Source organism: Gossypium hirsutum, chromosome D11 (assembly GCF_007990345.1).
Source record: "Gossypium hirsutum isolate 1008001.06 chromosome D11, Gossypium_hirsutum_v2.1, whole genome shotgun sequence".
NCBI lineage: Eukaryota > Viridiplantae > Streptophyta > Magnoliopsida > Malvales > Malvaceae > Gossypium > Gossypium hirsutum.
In genome coordinates, this window is record NC_053447.1 from 36,816,309 (window position 1) to 36,834,562 (window position 18,254).

General features: G+C 34.3%; 1 non-coding gene across 1 annotated transcript; it reads right to left on the bottom strand.

Moving 5' to 3' along the window:
• Nucleotides 1-17,759: 17,759 nt before the first annotated feature.
• Nucleotides 17,760-17,866, bottom strand: LOC121223966 (small nucleolar RNA R71). Its single transcript, XR_005921430.1, has one exon. It is a non-coding gene; the product is annotated as a small nucleolar RNA R71 (small nucleolar RNA).
• Nucleotides 17,867-18,254: the final 388 nt, after the last annotated feature.

An 18,254-nucleotide genomic window follows, 5' to 3' on the forward strand; every position in this document is an offset into this window, starting at 1 on the left:
TCTCCCTTTCGTTCTCCCTTGATTTGGTTTCGGGCTCCTTTTCCCCCCTTAATTTCTTCTTCTTTTTATAAATTGATTTGGGGATTTTCTGCTTGTTTTTGTCTGAGATCTTGCTTGGGTTTTCTGCTAGTTTGGCTGTGGCGTTTGGCTTCTCTTGGGCAAACTTTCTTCACAGACTTGCTTGGGTTCTCTTTCGCTCACTCTATCTCTAAATTTCTTTGGTGGATTTCTCTTGGCGTGGCGGTGTTGTTGTTGGTGTTCTCTTTGTGAACAATCTCGTCTTCATAGATTCATTATCTTATCGATCTGCACCTAACTTGTAAGTCATTTTTCTCTCAATCTGAAACCCTAAAATATCAATTCTGCCCTTCGATCTTTCTTGATCCATAATTTATCTCATCCAGTTTTAATTATACAAATTTGATGATATATTGGGAACGTTCTCTTTACGATTACTTTAAAATGTCTTGAACTAATCTCCATTCTACATTACATTTTTCTTGCTAGTTCGTTGGTGAATTCGATACGTCTCATTACTAGTTTTAGCCTAGGTTCTGTTACATTTTTCAGCATGTCTACCCCATTGATGTTAGTTTTGTGAATCGGTTTCTCGTCCATAGTTAGAAAGATTTTGGCCCCTATTTATGCTAAATATCACCTCTGCTCTCACTGATCTGTGCGTGCTTTTTTTGTTTGATTTTAAGTGTATTTTTTAGCAGATCGAAGCTTGTTTCGCTGTTTTTAATCAATGTGTTGTTTTTTTATTTTTCTTTTGATTTTCGGTTTTTGATTGGAATTCTGTGTTTTCTGTTTGTTTGTCACTATCTCGTTTACTAACTCGTTGAGAAAATGATTTCTACTTCGATTTTGTTTTATTATTCTGTTTTGCACGTTCTATTTCGTGCAATGCTTCATCGTATCCATGTTATGTTAGCCGTACTCAGATTTGTATATATGTATATGCATCTGATAATAATATGTTCAAAGAATTACAACATTTGATGTTGAAGAACAAGAAATTAGCTTCTTAATTTTCTTTCTGTTTTTGGTTTAAGTGATTATATTTTATGCATTAGCGATTTAGCTTATCATAGTTTCCTTTTCTTTTTTTTTGGAATGTTTAGTATTTTTTTCTCCATTTTAGTACCCAAAAAGACTAAAGTAGAAACTTCTTATTATGCTTTAAGTCTAGCATTACGTAAGCAGGGTTTGTGGTTCATGTTTTTAAGTATCTGTTTTACCTTTGTTCTCCAGAGCAGTTGAATATTTGTTTCACAGTTACATATATAGGAATTTGTGGTTCATGTTTTTAAGTATATGTTTTAAGTATCTGTCTTACCTTCTGCAACCATTTTTTCTCTATCAAGTCTTCCCTCCCAAAGCAGGCCAAGGTGAGGATCTTTGACTAGTTGTGAGAAGTGAAAGAAAAGCTGGTAAATGAAACTTGCATTTGTACCGTAGAGCCTCATTCGGAGGCATAGATTTTAACACGCTCTTATATAGAAAATAGTCATAATTGAGCATAATGCAATTTCAGTTCAATATTTCATTTCATTTATCAAGGTTTCAGTTTCATATATAGCGGTGCTGCATTGTTGATATTATCCCAATTATGAGATGTTATTCTAATGATGCTAAAAGAGAATGGGGTAGAGCTAACAAGGACAAATTCATAGCATGTGGATGGTTTTAAATAGTTGTGCACACACTTTGAGTGTAAAACTGCTTCATGATATGGTTGTGGAAATATTGTGGGTTAAGCAAATGGCACAGTTTTTGTTTTAATGTAGTAGGTTGTACATTGGTTTTGGTTGCATTTCTTGGTGGATGCCGTTTGAATAATAAATTAGAATAACTAAGATTTTTTCTTACACCGATTTTAATTTTGATTCGTATAGTGTACATTGACTAAAACATTTCACCCCGACTAATGCACGAACAATACAAAAAAAATATTTTTTACCAACTTTAAAATTTTTTTATTAACCAAATTTAAAATTTAAATATTAAAATTTAGTTTTAAGTAAGGTTAACGAGCAACTTTAAAAAAATTAATAAGTAAAAAATTTAAATAACAAATAAACTCAAGAAAGAAAAAATTCTAAATCTTTTGGAACATAATTCTGTGTTTATCTTTTTATTAAGCTTTCATTTTATGGATTATTCGGTTTTCTTTTATCTTTTTTATGGATAATAAATTAATTAAGATACAACATAATGAAATATGGATTATTCGTTTTTCTTTATCTTTTTTTTTGTGAATTTATTCGTTTTTCTTTATTTACAAGTAATCGATATCAAAATCTTTTACGAAAAATCTGATTAGTACATCCTCAAACTAGAATCTAGATATCAAATTGTTCTCTATAATCTAGATTTTAAATTGGTCTCTATAAATTTTGATATTAAAAATTATAACTTATAATGTGATTCCTTTAGTTTTTTTAGAACATTAATATCCGATTATTCTTTTTTCTTCCAATTATAACTTATAATGTGATTCTTTTTTCTTCCAATTATAAATATATTAATATTTATTGAAGTATTGGTACAAAGAAAGTAGTTTAATTTCTCAATAAATTATTAATGCAATTATAATTAGCTTGATATGTATGTATGCACTTTAGTCATGGTAACTTTTAATATGTGATCTTATGAAAATTTTGGTTAAAAATAAGATGCCAAACTTTTTTTAATTAAAAATAAGAAGCATAAAAAAATTTGGCTTCAAAAATTTTCTCAGGGTTGAAGATATTGATACATTTATGTGGTGTAATATTATGCACTTGGACAATGTTCTTACTATGTGGTGTACCATTAATTATGTATTTGGATATATGTGGTGTAATATTATGCACTTGGACAATGTTGTTACTATGTGGTGTACCATTAATTATGTATTTGGATAATATTATTATTTCTAGTACTCATTGTGGTTTCGAAGCAATTTATAATTATTCAATACTTGTTTTTTTAACACAATTACAAATAATTTATTTGATATTAGTTTTTTTCAATTTATAACGATTAATATTGTAGCTTAATAATTGAGTATTATTATAATTAAATCATTGCAATATATGTAAAAAGAATTTATTAATATATATTAATAAATATATATTAATATATGTAAAATATATGTAAAAACAACTTTTCCGGAAAATATTTTCAGGAAATCTGCCAAACAGCAGAAAATATTTTACACAGATTTACCAAACAACAAAAAATATTTTCCAGTAAATCATTTTACAGAAAAATAAAACATTTTCCAGAAAAGTAAAACATTTTCCAGAAATCATTTTACGGAAAACATTTTACTGCCAAACAAATAGACCCTCGATGTAGGGTGCATCAGCAGATATAAATGCGACGATGTCTTCCTCACCAGCGACAGTAATCAAGCGACTATCCATGATGACCTTTACTTTTTGATGGAGAGACGAAGGAACTGCCCCAGCAGAATGGATCCAAGGTCTTCCTAAGAGGCAATTGTATGAAGGTGTGATGTCCATGACCTGGAACTCGATATTATATGCACATGGCCCTACTTTTAGAGGAATTTGGATCTTTCCCATGACCTCTCGTCGTGTCCCATCAAATGCCCTTACTATAGAATGACAAGGCTTCATATAGGACATATCAACCGGCATCCTAGAAAGCGTGGTCAAAGGCATAACATTGAGTACAGATCCATTGTCAATGAGCACATTTGGTACTATGTAGCCCTTGCAATTGGTTGTGATGTGCAATGCTTTTACGGAGCCCCTACCATTTGGTGGTATTTCGTCATCACTAAAAGAGATGAAATTATCTGCATTCAGATTATTTGCCCACCTATCAAGCTTTTCCACAGATATATTGTTCGCCACATAAGCTTGATTTAACACTTTTAGCAAGGCGTTTCGATGTGGCTCCGAGTTCAACAATAGAGATAGTACCGAGATTCGAGCCGGCTGCTTGTTTAATTGTTCTACAACATTATATTCGCTGTGCTTAATGAACTTTAAGAACTCACATGCTTCCTCCTCATTCACAGTCTTTTTAACTTCTTGCTTAGGCGGTATTTCGATATCATTCTCAACCTCATACATTGGTGCTTTTCCCTTTTAGCTCAGGCTAGCAACTTTCTTCTTTGGTTCAACTGTCTCGGGAGAATAACATCTTCCGCTGCGAGTGAAGTGTCCTACTCTACTGATACCTTCACTTAAAACCTTAGACCTTTCACCCTCTGGTGCAACGATATTGACATTATAATTCCACGGCACTGCCTTGTTGTCCTTGTAAGGGAAAGGAGCAGGTACTTCAATTATCAAACTTGGTTTAACTTCTCGACTAACTTCTTCCTTCTTTGCCTCGTAATAAATCACCAAAGGTCTATCGGCGCTATAAGGGAAAACTGCTGATTGATTATCAGAGGCACATATTTCTCTTTCCTCAACCCTCTCTATCCTATCAAAGACCTTGACCTCTTTGTTATCCATCATGTCCTGAAGTAACTTTCTAAATTCCTTACAAGACTGGATGCCATGCGCTTCGACGCCATGGAAATCACAGAAACCTTGGTCTTTTCTACTTTCCTCTTTGATAATTCTATTAGACAGGCAGAGGAAGCCTATTTCAACCATCATCTCCCAAACATTCTGTAAAGGTGTCTTTACTTCGATAACATAACTCTTGGCTCGTCAATCACCTTCATTTGTCACCGCATTTACATTCCCACCAGTATGGTTAGGAAGAGGATTTCCCGTCACATTGCTAACACTATCAATCGTAAAAGGCCAACATCGATGAGACCTTGAACCCTCTTTTTAAAGGCAAAACAGTTTTCTGTAGAGTGTCCTTGATTCCCAGCGTGATACACACAACTAGCGTTAGGATCATACCACTTCGGGTATGGGGGCTTTAGGGGTGCCATATAATGTGGAGATATTAATTGTTTTTCTAACAGCTTCGGGTATAATTCTCCATATGATATAAGAATTGGTGTAAAATGAGGTATTTTGAAATTCGGTCTGGCTGGTCTTTGTTCATTTTTGGGTTGGGTTTGTGTAGGCATGGAGTTTGGTGGGAACATGGTGAATGACCTTTGGTTGTTCATGGCATACATGGGGTAAGAGGGAGGTGCTTGATAGTAAGGACCTTGAGGAGGAAAGTAGAAGTTTGAAGGTGGGCGGTAATGTGGTCGTGATTGGGTGGGGTACGGGTTGGAGGTACAGTGGCTCTCGGTTCCAACCATATGGGCTTTTGCCTCTTTTTTTTCACAGGTACTGCCCTTTTCGACTCTCGAGACCTTCCATTCTCCCACTCTTGATGGCGTTTTCAATAAGCTCCCCAGATATTACAATATCTGCAAAGTCCTTTGTGGCATTCCCCACCAACTTATCGTAAAATGGTGCTTTCAGAGTGTTGATAAAGAGGACTGTTATCTCCGTCTTAGTTAACGGAGGTTCTACCTGAGCCGAGATATCCCTCCATCTTTGTGCATACTGCCTAAAAGTCTCTGTAGGCTTCTTTTCCATTATTTGTAAAGTTAATCGATCAGGCACCATATCTGATACATGTCTATATTGCTCACAGAATGCTGACGCCAAATCCTTCCATGATCAGATTCTCTCTCTACTGAGCTGATTATACCATCGAAGAGTCGAGCCAACCAAACTATCTTGAAAGTAGTGTACCAGTAATTTATCATCGTTCACATAACCAGTCATCTTTCGGCTAAACATGATAAGATACGCCTTTAGACATCTTGTTCCATCATACTTCTCAAAATCAGGTGCCTTGAATTTTGGGGGTAGAACCAAATCGGGTACCAAACTGAGCTCTTTGGCAGTCAAAGCAGAGAAAACTTCAGCACCTTCTACTGCCTTGATCCTCTCTTCCAGGATTCTATACTTATCCTGAGCACTATTGTCATCAATTTTCAGCCTTGCTATTTCTACAGGATCATCTAGGTTTGGAACAATTGGATCTGAGGGATTAGCCCCAGGGTTCGATACAAACATTCATTCTCCTAAATGAGCAGATGGAGCAGGATGTTGTTCCAAGACTGTAGGTTCTCTTTGGGGGTATCCTCTTTGCATTGTGTGGACATGAGGTGGAGTGAATCCCAGGGGATAAAGTGGATCTTGATTTGCTCTTGACTGAGGCGGTTCTACGATATCAGGGCTCTGTATAGGTCCCTTTCCTTTGACCAAGGCCATAATCATTTCCATCATTTTGGCCATTTGATCCCTTTGTTCGAGCGATTCCTCTTGAGATCTCACCATCAAATCTTTCGCCTCTTGCTGCGACTTGCCAGTTGCTCCTGCAACTCTCTTTGGGTTCTTTCTATTCTTTCCATTCTTTCATTGAGTTCAGCGCCCATAGCTCTAGCTCTTAGGCGCGTCCTATAAGAGTGACGTGATTCTAGACTCGTAGTGTAACAACTGTGAATTAGACGGTTTTAGCCTTAGCGAGCGATTAGGATGATATGTACATGCAATGAATGAATGAATGACTAATGACTAATGAATGTTAATTATACAAAAAAATGCAAAAAAGGGTGTTGATTTCAAGATAGCCCCATATTTGGGCGTTTCATTAATCAAAAGAGTCTATTACAAAAAGTTTTGCCATCCTTGTTCAGCAGTTACACAAATTTCCTAGCCACATCTCCTTGTTTCGTTATTCGTTCTAGGAACTCCGATATGCTTGACCTTTGGTTTGGAGGGTATTGGCAACTGAGAACTTCAGCTTCATCAGATAATGCACTATTTGCTCAGCCGCCTTACGAATTTCATTGATCAAACTACCGAGATGCATATCCTTTTCTTGGAGGGTTCTTTCGTAAGAGTGAATGTCTCTGTCATGCTGACCATTTTTCTCTTCTAGAGCTCTTAAGAGGTCATCCAAATGTTGCTGATGAGCTTGCAGTGTACTTTCTAGACTTCAGATTTTTCCTTTTAGCTCTTGACGCTCAGACTGACTAGCCGTTAATTCTGCAGACACAGTTTCGTACTCAACATTCTTCTTCTTCAATTCTATCATAACACGTGTAACCCTTTCCTCTTCCTTCTTCGCTTTGACTTTCCAGAATTCTATCCCACCTTTGATATTGCTTAGCTCCTCCTTCCATTCTGCCGATGATTTACCTAATCCACTATTCCTTATAGCGCCTCTTAATTTCTTGTTTTCCAAATGAAGGCCTCTTAAATCCTTTCTCGTGACCTTAACTTCTTTTTGGACCTTTTCGGTTCTGGATTTTTCAATTTAAACATCAATCTTCAGCTGGTATTTTTCCTCGTGAAGAAAACTAACATCTCGCAACAGCTTTGCTTTTTCACGTTCAAATTCATGTCTTGCCAAATCTAGCTCGGACGACATTTCCTCTGAGAACAGATTCTGGCAAGCAACGTCCATCGGCGGGGTTAGGTGGCTCTTTACTCGTCGTTGCCTCCATATGTCATAATCTGTAGTGATAGTATCAGCATAGAGAGCCAACTCCATTAGGTAGATTTTCCTCCAAGAATTCGCGGCATCTTGCACCCTTTTCATGTAACCATCACCCGTAAAGGCAAACTCTGATTGTGCCAATCCATCAGTAACTGGTAAAAACTGTCGCGAAGCGAACTGTCTCTGAACCATCAACGGAGCATATCCTACTCCTCCCCTTAATCCTAGCAAAGGCACCCAGTCTTGGTTCTCACACTTGTATAACAAGACAGAAGGACGAATCCAAGGTGCTCTCCAAGTTATATCTTCAGCATGGAGGTTTTGAAAAACCAAGACCCAGTGTTGTTCAGTGACATCTCTTGGCCAATCTTTTTCAAGGTGTGCTTCTAATGGAGCGAATGTTTTTGAGAACATATGGAAAGGTGTGCGCTCTATTTTCCAAAAGTGGCTAAAAATCCAAACATTAAGTAACTGAGCGCATCCGATAAAACGCCCTTCCCCTTTCTTTCTACAAGCATTTAGGGATCTAAAAGTCTCAGCCAATATGGTTGGGACGGGGTTGATTCCTTGCCTTAACTTTTCAAAGAAATCCACTACCTTGACTTCAATGTGCCCGAGAACCTTTGGGAAGATAACTAGTTCGTAAATGGCCAAGGCAAACAGATCTATCCTTTTCAAAGTATCTGGATGATTCTGAACTAACTCCCGAAAAGAAAACCACGGAAGACAACTGATTTCACTCTTCTTCTTTATCTGTTTTTCTGCCCATGTATCAGTCATCCCCATCAACTTCATTAACTTTTTCTTGAAGGTCATTGGTTTAGGCTCCTTCACATATATCTTGTTGGGTTGCATATTATCGATGCGAAGCAGGGTAGCATACTCTTCTATGGTCGGAGTCATATCTTCTTGATTAAAAGTGAAACACTGATAAGTTGGGTCCCAGAATCGAACCTGGCTTGAATCAACTGCTCATTTACATTGATTGCTATCAAGTGAGCTATATCCCCGTACTTTTTAGTGAAGATGCTTCTAGTATCTGCGTCCCACTGTTTCCAAATCCTTGTCAAGTCTTCAATATCATTCTGACGCACATTCGAGGTCACATGCTCGGGAAGATCAGAGGTGTATCCTTCCTTCAAACTGTCCCCTTTCACTTTTTGAGTTCTCAAAGACCAATCTCGGACTATAGCATTTTTCTCGGTTACTCGTGTAATTGACTCCTCCATCAGAAACCCGTTTTTGGCAACCAATCTCTAATCAACACCTTCCTAACGATGTCTACGATGCATAATGAAAAGTAAAATGAAGAACAAATAACCTTGGTTAGAGATCACAACAGATATAAACAGAAGAAAAAAAAAGAAAAATAAAGACTATGGAAAATTTAACAAATTAAGCTATTCAATCATGCAATTTGGTGGAACAGACCCATATTTTTTTTGCCCCAACACGCTTTACAAAAACCTACCCCACATACCATCAAACAATCTATCCGGCCCAATTTACTAAACAGACTCAATTTATTTGCAAATAAGTGTAAATGTAAAAGAAATAAAAGGTAAGAGGCGTTTCTCCCGTGTACTTATTTTGGTGACTATTCATCTGACAGAGGTTCGGCATGGCTCTAATTGGGTAGCTCGTACAATTCACTATATCTGGTTTCGGTTCTAGAGAGGTACTCGAATTGTCCATACTGTCACCTACTAAGGTTAGTATGGAGCATTGGTTATCGCCCGTCATGGGCTTGCGAGCTCAATTCGAGGGATTACATTTACTTATGCCTATGCGGAGGGACAAGTTAACTCACGAAAGCATAAGTTATATGTAACCTGGAAGTAATTCACTAGCCTGTGCGGAGGGACGAGTTAACTCACGAAGGCGTAGCGTTTACTTCCACTTAAACGGACGGAGCCCGGGTAGAGAGCTCAAGTTATGCAAGAATGCAAGTGCACGGTGTGTGGGGAGAAACTTGCAAACCTTTTTATTTTTATTTTTACTAAAAAAAACAAACTAAAACCATAAAACTTAAAGCTGAAAAAAACACGAAAATAAAACAGGTTAGAAAAATATTAATTTCAAAACTGGATGCGGATGCATGATTTTTCAAAACAAAATTCAAGGATCACGATTAAAAATTAAACAAGAAATTTTAAAAATTTTGACAACACGCGTTTAACACCAGACTCGACTCTCAAAAAGTCCCCAGTGGAGTCGCCAGCTGTAGCGACCTAAAAATTGGGCACGAGCGCTAGTCGGAGTAATTGTTGCAAATTTGAAAACAGAATTTCGATTTTATTTTAAAAAGGAGTCGCCACCGATCTTTTTTCTAGGTGTGATCGGACACCTAATAAATTCTCTTTTTTAAAGGAAAAATTATTTTTCAAATTTTCTAAAAAAAGAGTCAATTTTAAGTCCACATCAAATTCCAGAAAAAATTAGGGTTCGGGAGTCCGTTACGCGCAAGGAAGGTATTAGCACCCTCGCGACGCCCAAAATTGGTATCTTGTTAAACGCGTGTTGTCTTAATTTTCAAAAATACGAGTTCAATTTAATATTTAATCGTGATCCGATTGAAACACAAGAATTTCTTGTTTTGAAAACACGAGAATTTTGAGACAATATTTTTTTAAAAATACGAAAATTTTTTTGAAACAAGAGAATTTTTTTAAAGCACGGAACTTTTTGAAATACGAGAATTTTAGAAACATGAAAACTTTTGAAAACCCGAAAATTCTTAAAACACGAAAATTTGCAAAACGCGACAATTTTTGAAACATGAGAAATTTTTTTGAGAACACGAAAATTTACAAAACTCGAGAAGTTTTGAAAACACGAGAATTTTTTAAACAAGAGATTTTTTTGAAAACAGGAGGATTTTTTTAAAAAAAGACGAAGATTTGTGAAACACGAGAATTTTTTAATACGAGAATTAAAAAAAACATGAAAATTTACAAAACACGATAATTCTTGAAAACACGAAAATTTTTAAAACACGGGAATTTTATTTTAAAATACACAAATTTTGAAACACCAGAATTTTTGAAAACATGAGGATTTTTGAAATACGAGGATTTTTGAAGACACAAAAAACACAATTTTTTTTAAAACATGAGAATTTTTAAGTTTTTCAATTTTTAAAAGGGTGTCCCGAATTTAACACGAGCCAAATATATTCACCCAACATAAACGGACGGAGCCCGGGTAGAGAGCTCATGGTATGCAAGAATGCCAGTGCACGGTGTGTGGGGAGAAACTTGCAAACCTTTTTATTTTTATTTTTACTGAAAAAACAAACTAAAACCATTAAACTTAAAGCTGAAAAAAACACGAAAATAAAACAGGTTAGAAAAATATTAATTTCAAAACCGGATGCGGAAGCATGATTTTTCAAAACAAAATTCAAGGATCACGATTAAAAATTAAATTGAACAAGAAATTTTAAAAATTTTGACAACACGCGTTTAACACCAGACTCGACTCTCAAAAAGTCCCCAGTGGAGTCGCCAACTGTAGCGACCTAAAAATTGGGCACGAGCGCTAGTCGGAGTAATTGTTGCAAATTTGAAAACAGAATCTCGATTTTATTTTAAAAAGGAGTCGCCACCGATCTTTTTTCTAGGTGTGATCGGACACCTAATAAATTCTGTTTTTTAAAGGAAAAATTATTTTTCAAATTTTCTAAAAAAATGAGTCAATTTTAGGTCCACGTCAAATTCTAGAGAAAATTAGGGTTCGGGAGTCCGTTATGCGCGAGGAAGGTATTAGCTCCCTCGCGAAGCCCAAAATTGGTATCTTGTTTAACGTGTGTTGTCTTAATTTTCAAAAATACGAGTTCAATTTAATATTTAATCGTGATCCGATTGAAACACGGGAATTTCTTGTTTTGAAAACACGAGAATTTTGAGACAATATTTTTTTGAAAATACGAAAATTTTTTTGAAACAAGAGAATTTTTTTTAAAGCACAGAAACTTTTTGAAATACGAGAATTATAGAAACACGAAAACTTTTAAAAACCCGAAAATTCTTAAAACACAAAAATTTGCAAAACGCGACAATTTTTGAAACACGAGAAATTTTTTGAGAACACGAATATTTTAAAACACGAGAATTTTTTTAAAACACGGAAACTTTTTGAAATACGAGAATTTTAAAAACACGAAAATTTACAAAACTCGAGAAGTTTTGTAAACACGAGAATTTTTAAAACAAGAGATTTTTTTGAAAACACGAGGATTTTAAAAAAAACGCGAAGATTTGTGAAACACGAGAATTTTTTAATACGAGAATTTAAAAAAACACGAAAATTTACAAAACACGAGAATTGTTGAAACACGAAAATTTTTAAAACACAGGAATTTTATTTTAAAATACAAAAATTTTGAAATACCGGAATTTTTGAAAACATGAGGATTTTTGAAATACGAGGATTTTTGAAGACACAAAAAACACAATTTTTTTTAAAACATGAGAATTTTTAAGTTTTTCAATTTTTAAAAGGGTGTCCCGAATTTAACACGAGCAAAATATATTCACCCAACATAGAGATGAAAATATACGGCTTAATGTTAAATCGGTTCGTCGCCTTATTTATGAAAATTAAAATTGAAAATAATAAATTAAATACTCAATATATAAAAATGTTAAAAAAAATACCGGGAATATTAAACATGAAATGTGATAAAAATACATAAATTAAATTTAAAGTGGGTAAAAAATTACCAAAAAGCCAGAAAATACGAGCTTGATTGAAAGGGATACACGACTTGGCTTTTTTCTTTTTTTTCTTTTTTTTTCCCTCTTTTCTTTTTTTGGCTTGCTGCCTCTGGGCCTGGGCACTGATCCCGCTGCGCTGCTGGGCTACACTGCTATTGGGCCAATCTGCTGGCCTGCTGGAATTGGGCCTGCTGCAGGCCTGCTGCTGGTGGCCTGCTATTTTTTCTGCTGCTTTTTTTGGCTGTTGTGGAAATGGGCTGCTGGGGGCTGCTGTTGCCTGCTGTTTGGGTCGGGTCCAGATCGGGTCGGGTCGACTCGACTATTCAAAAAATATTTTTAAATTTTTTCTTCTTTTTCTTTCTTCTTCTTCTTCTTCCTTCTTCTTCTTTTCTTCTTTCGGAAACCCTAGTTGCCGCGCCGCGCCGTCGCTTGTGCCGCCACCATCTCCTCCGTCGCTCCTCCATTCTCTTCTTTTCTTTCCTCTTCCTTCCTTTTTCTTTTGCTGCTGAAACTCTCTTTTTTTTGAAAGTTTTCTTCTTTTTTTTGATTCGTGGGTGTCCCGATTTTTTGGGATAAAACCCCTTTTATGCTGATTTCTTTGCTTCCTTTTGCAGGCAGCAAGTTGCTAGGGAGAAAGGAGGCCATACCCTAGGCTGGTGGCCGGAAATCGCGGGGATTAGGTGCGCAAATCACGTTTGGCTGCGAAAAGGACCAGATTGCAAATGCAGCAAAAATTTTGGGGCCAAAATATAATTTCAAGAAAATTTAAGGGTTAAAATGTAATTTCAAAAAGCTCAGGGGTCATGGTACAATTTTTAAAAGTTTAGGGGTCAAAATGTAATTTTAAAAGTTTAGGGGTCAAAATGCAAAAAAAGTTAAAAAATTAAAAAAATCCTTTTTTTTAAACACGAAATTAATCCTAGACAAAATTCAGTGATTACATGACCATTTCTCCATCGAACTCCATAGTTAGTGTTCCACTCTGCACATCAATCTTTGTTTGTGCAGTACTAAAGAATGGTCTCCCAAGTAGTATATTGGAAGAATTGGTTGAGTTGTTATCATCCATGTCGATGATGTAAAAATCTGGAGGAAAAATAAGGGTCCGTTTGTTTATATGTAAAAGGTTTTACAAATTTTTTTTGTGCATTTTCCTGTGTTTGTTTCACAAAAAATAGCTTGGTCAACGGAAAATAAGCCTTTTTCCTTGTAAAATGACTTACCCTTTTGAAAAGCGTAAGTCATTTTCCAGAAAAGAGCTCCTCAATAGATAATTTTACTTTTATATAAAAATTAACTTAAATCAAGTTTAATATTATTATATTTATAATAAATTTTATTTTTATTTTTAAAAATATTTACAATATTATATTTTTTAATAATATTAAACATACGTATTTAATTATTTATATTTAGTCATATAATAAATTATTAATATAATTAACATAATTTATTATTTGTAATAAATTATTTAATATTTAAATTTTATTTTAATAGTAAATTTTAAAAATAATAATTTTAAATAATATTATTCACATATTATTGAAAATATAAATATTAATTTTTTAATACTAAATATTTATTAGAATTATAAATATATTAATAATAAATGTTTTGTAGTATAAATGTTAAAATATGTCATAAGTCTATATACTCTTCACAAATTTACTATTTAGTTTCTGTACTTTTATTTTCAAGAATTTAGTCCCTTTACTTTCTAGATTTGAAAATCAAGGCTAATTGCTGACATTGTTGATTTTTTTTGTCAATTTTGTTAATGTCACATTTTTAAATAAAAAATACTCAGTTGGTAGTTATGTAACTAAAAAATGATCATTGCAATGAACCTAAATTTAACAAAATATTTTTAATATATGTAAAAACAATGTAAAATATAAAATTATAGATATAAAATAAACTCAATTAAACAATGAAAAAATAAAAAAAAATATCAAATGTATGTTTGTTTAATTGAGAATGACTTTTATGAAATATTTTTAAAGAGCCTGCCAAACAAAAAAATATTTTACACAGATTCATCCAAACACCAGAAAATATTAGCTTTTCCAGAAAAATAAGTCATTTTCCAGAAATAATTTTCCGAAAGCCATTTTCAGTGAAACAAATGGAGCCTAAGTTCATTTACCTTAACAAGAACATATTGCAACACTCCTTTTAGATACCTTACAAAACTATCTACAAGCTGAATGATTACATCTGTTTATTTCAAAGGACCCTGTTTAGTAGTTTATAAATAGAAAAAGGCATAATGTTAATAGATGCACCTAAATTGCACATGGATTTTTTAATTCCAACACTACCTATTTTTCAAAATATGGAAAACATACCTTGGTCCTTACACTTGGGTGGGATTTTCTTTTGAAAAGAAAATGAGACATTTTCTTCGACACTCACTTTTTCATTACCCAGGAGCTTCTTATTACTTGTGCATAATTCTTTTACGAATTTTGCATATCGTGGAATTTGTTTAATCGCATCAAGAAGAGGAATGTTTATTTCTACATTCCAGAAAGTGTCAAGGATCCCTTTTTCTTCTCACTCCTTCTTACATTGGACGAGTCTTTTAGGAAATGGAGGCAATACTACAGATGACTTCTAAGGAGTCAAATCTGTAGTGGACACTCGATTGGGCATCCTTCTTTCCTATTCTACATTGTGGGTACGATTCGTGTTAGGAGTTGACTTCAAAACTGTTCCACTGCTCAAAGTCATAGCACTTCCATTATGTCGAGGATTAGGTTCAGTCTGAGATGACAACTTACCTTGGGACTCCAGACAACTTACCGACAGCACAAGCTTGCTCATTTTTTTATCTATTTCCTACAAATGTATGTTAGTTTTCTATTGAAATTTTTTAGTACTAATGATTTTGGATATCGTAAATGTTAGCGGCTTTTGTTGGTATGACTAATGGAATCGAGGATTCGACCCATAACTCAGATTTGGATGATCTTTCAACCCCAAATTATATGTGTTTAAATAGGGATCATATCACCTTTGGGATGACCCTAGAAAGTTCCCAGCCACATTCACTTAATCTGTCGAACCTGTAAACTCTAATTTATATTGGGTTTTTATGGTTGTTTTTTGCACCTTTTAACTTAAAAATAATATAAATCTCGAGTATTTGATCACTAATTGAGCAGAGTTTGTTTATATTTCAATAATGGGTATCATTTAGTGAAGAAAGTTATTTTATGTTATTTTGTATTAAATTTATGCATAGTTTAAATGTTTTTGGCTACTTATTGATCGTGACATTATTTAATACAATTGGACTAAGAAAATTATGCATGATTTATTCATAAAATAAAGTTAAATGGGCATGCCCAAATTCACTCTATATGGATGACAAACACATGTAAAATGGTTCATCAAGAGGTTGTTTTTTTGTCTAATTGAAAATGGATCAATTGATGGACAAGTCTGGTAAGCAATTGGGTCACCAAACCATCCAAAGAAGGGAAAATATGCCCAAATTTGGAAAAGGCATTTGGAATGCTTAGAAATTCATTTTGGAAGATTTACTGGAGGCTTATACACTTGCAAACAAATCAGAGATGGCCCACCAACTGTGGCAAAGAAATTGTCCAACTCTTGCTTGATTCAAGCATGATATCATGCATGAATAAAACAACGAAACAACTCATTCTTCCACAATATGTGGCTAGTACAACAAAGGAGTATGGAGGGATTTTTCACACTATTTTTAGTAAACTCATCACCAACCTTCACTATAAATACCCACCTCCATTCCCCATTTGAAATCATCCCTCATCCCTCACTTAACATTCATCCTTCATTTCCTTTTATCATTCACTAACCTCTCATTTTCTCTCATTCAAAAACCCTCCTTTTAGTTAGGAATTCCTTAAGAAAATTCTCTCTTGGCTGGCCACCTTGAGGGGCATCTTGCAAAGAAACAATTATGAGGATCGGAGAAAGCCATCACGATCAATTTCGGAGGACTGCCAAAATTATTCTTAGTGTTTTCTTCCTTAATATTTATTGTTGTTCTTGTTATTTAACATGTTTGCAATTTTATTTAATGTTTTTCATTAAAAATGGTAGCTTAATTTTGTTTAGCTTGGTTGATTGCTCAATTCAATAAAGTTTATTTAAATCATGTTATGATGTTCTGTGCCTCAGTCGATCATGTTTTTAAGTAAACTCAAGCATGTATTTCATTCATACGTGATTGAATGCATTAGGTTTAATTAAGCGATCCTAACCTGACGACGACTAGTGGAAGCAATAATTGAAAAGTGCATGCTAAATTTAGATCCTAACTTGACTAAATTAAATGTTCATAATAACTAGAAAGAGCTCTATTGTCTTGCATAGTTTCTAGGTTTATGTGATTAATTTGTTTCAAACCTAACCCATCCATGTTAATTCACATGAATTCTAAGAAACCCTTAGTTGAATATGATCAATAAAATGCATGTTTTTCTAAGTAAAAGATTCTGAAATGACTTAATATTGGTTTCAAACTCATGAAAAATCGAGTTGCTATGGAATTTGTTCTGGAACATTATTAGCATGATGAATATGAACTAAGTTAATTGATGTGATTATTCTAGACTATTCATGTTGTCATTGTTGAAATCTTGTAAATTCTGTTGCTAAATCCATCTCAGTCATTTTATTGCATACATTGCAATTAGGGATCGTTTTGCATCTAGATAGTTATATTTACTTAACATCAACCAATCAACACTATTGTGTTTTTCTCACCAAATTGTTAACTTTAATTTTACAAAATATTGATTAACATATACAGTCCTTGTGGAGAAAATAACTTTTATACTTACTTATTCCTTGGTAATGACTATGTAGAATTGCACAAGCCACGCGTTACAAATTTTAGGCGTTGTTGCTGGGGACTATTGCCTTAATCATTTTTGTGAAATTATTCTTTGCAATCTGGTTTTTATTTTATATTTATTTAATTTCTAACTTTACTAATTTATTCTTTAATTCTTTATTTTATTCTTTATTATCTATTTTTTTATTTTCTTTTCAGGTCTTAATGAGTATAGATCGAATCATCAGTTTGCTCTCTGTAGACCTTGAATTCGAACAGGCATTTAGACAAAGAAGACGAGAAAGATTAGCCTAGAGACAAGTTGTAGAAATGAACCTTGAGAATCGAAACGGTGTTCAAGGGAATGGAGTCGCTAATGCTCAAAATTCGATCCGTATTGCTGATGATAGGGATCAACCCATAAGATAGTATGTCAAGCCACTTTTTAACGAACTAAATTCAAGAATTAGGAGACCGAAGATTTAGGCACTGTAATTTGAATTAAAGCCTTTGATGTATTAGATGCTTCAAACAATAGTTCAATTCAGTGGAATGCCTACAAAAGATCCATATCTTCACCTTTAATTATTTATGGAGGTGAGTGATTCCTTCAAGATAGCTAGTGCAACAAAAGACTCACTGAGGTGAATTTGTTTCCATACTCATTGCGAGTTCGAGCATGAACATGGCTTAATTTGTTGCCATCTAATTCAAAATTTACTTTGCAAGAATTAGTGTAAAGCTTTCTGGTAAAGTATTTCCCACCTAGTAAAAATGCTAAGTTGTGGAATGAGATCACCACTTTTTAGCAGATGGATGATGACTCCCTATATGAGGCGTGGAAAGGATTCAAAAAGCTACTACATAAATGCTCTCACCATGGGATTCCGTATTGCATCAAGTTGGAAACATTTTATAACGGTCTCAACGCACACACAATGTTGGTGGTAGATACTTCTGTGAATGGTGATGTTGGTGGTAGATGCTTCTGTGAATGGTGTTCTCTTGTCAAAATCTTATATTGAGGCTTATGAGATCATCGAGAGAATAGCCAGTAACAATTACCCATAGCCAACAAATTAAGAAGCTTCAGGAAGATAGATAGCCGAAGTGTAGGAAATATTACTTCAATCTCAGCTCAAGTATCGTCTATCTCTTCAATGTTGAAACAGTTTACTACTAACAGTTTAAATTATGTTACAGCTCAGCCACCAATTCACTACCAAGGAGGTGGATTGAACAACAATAACATTCATCATAGATCAAATCAACCC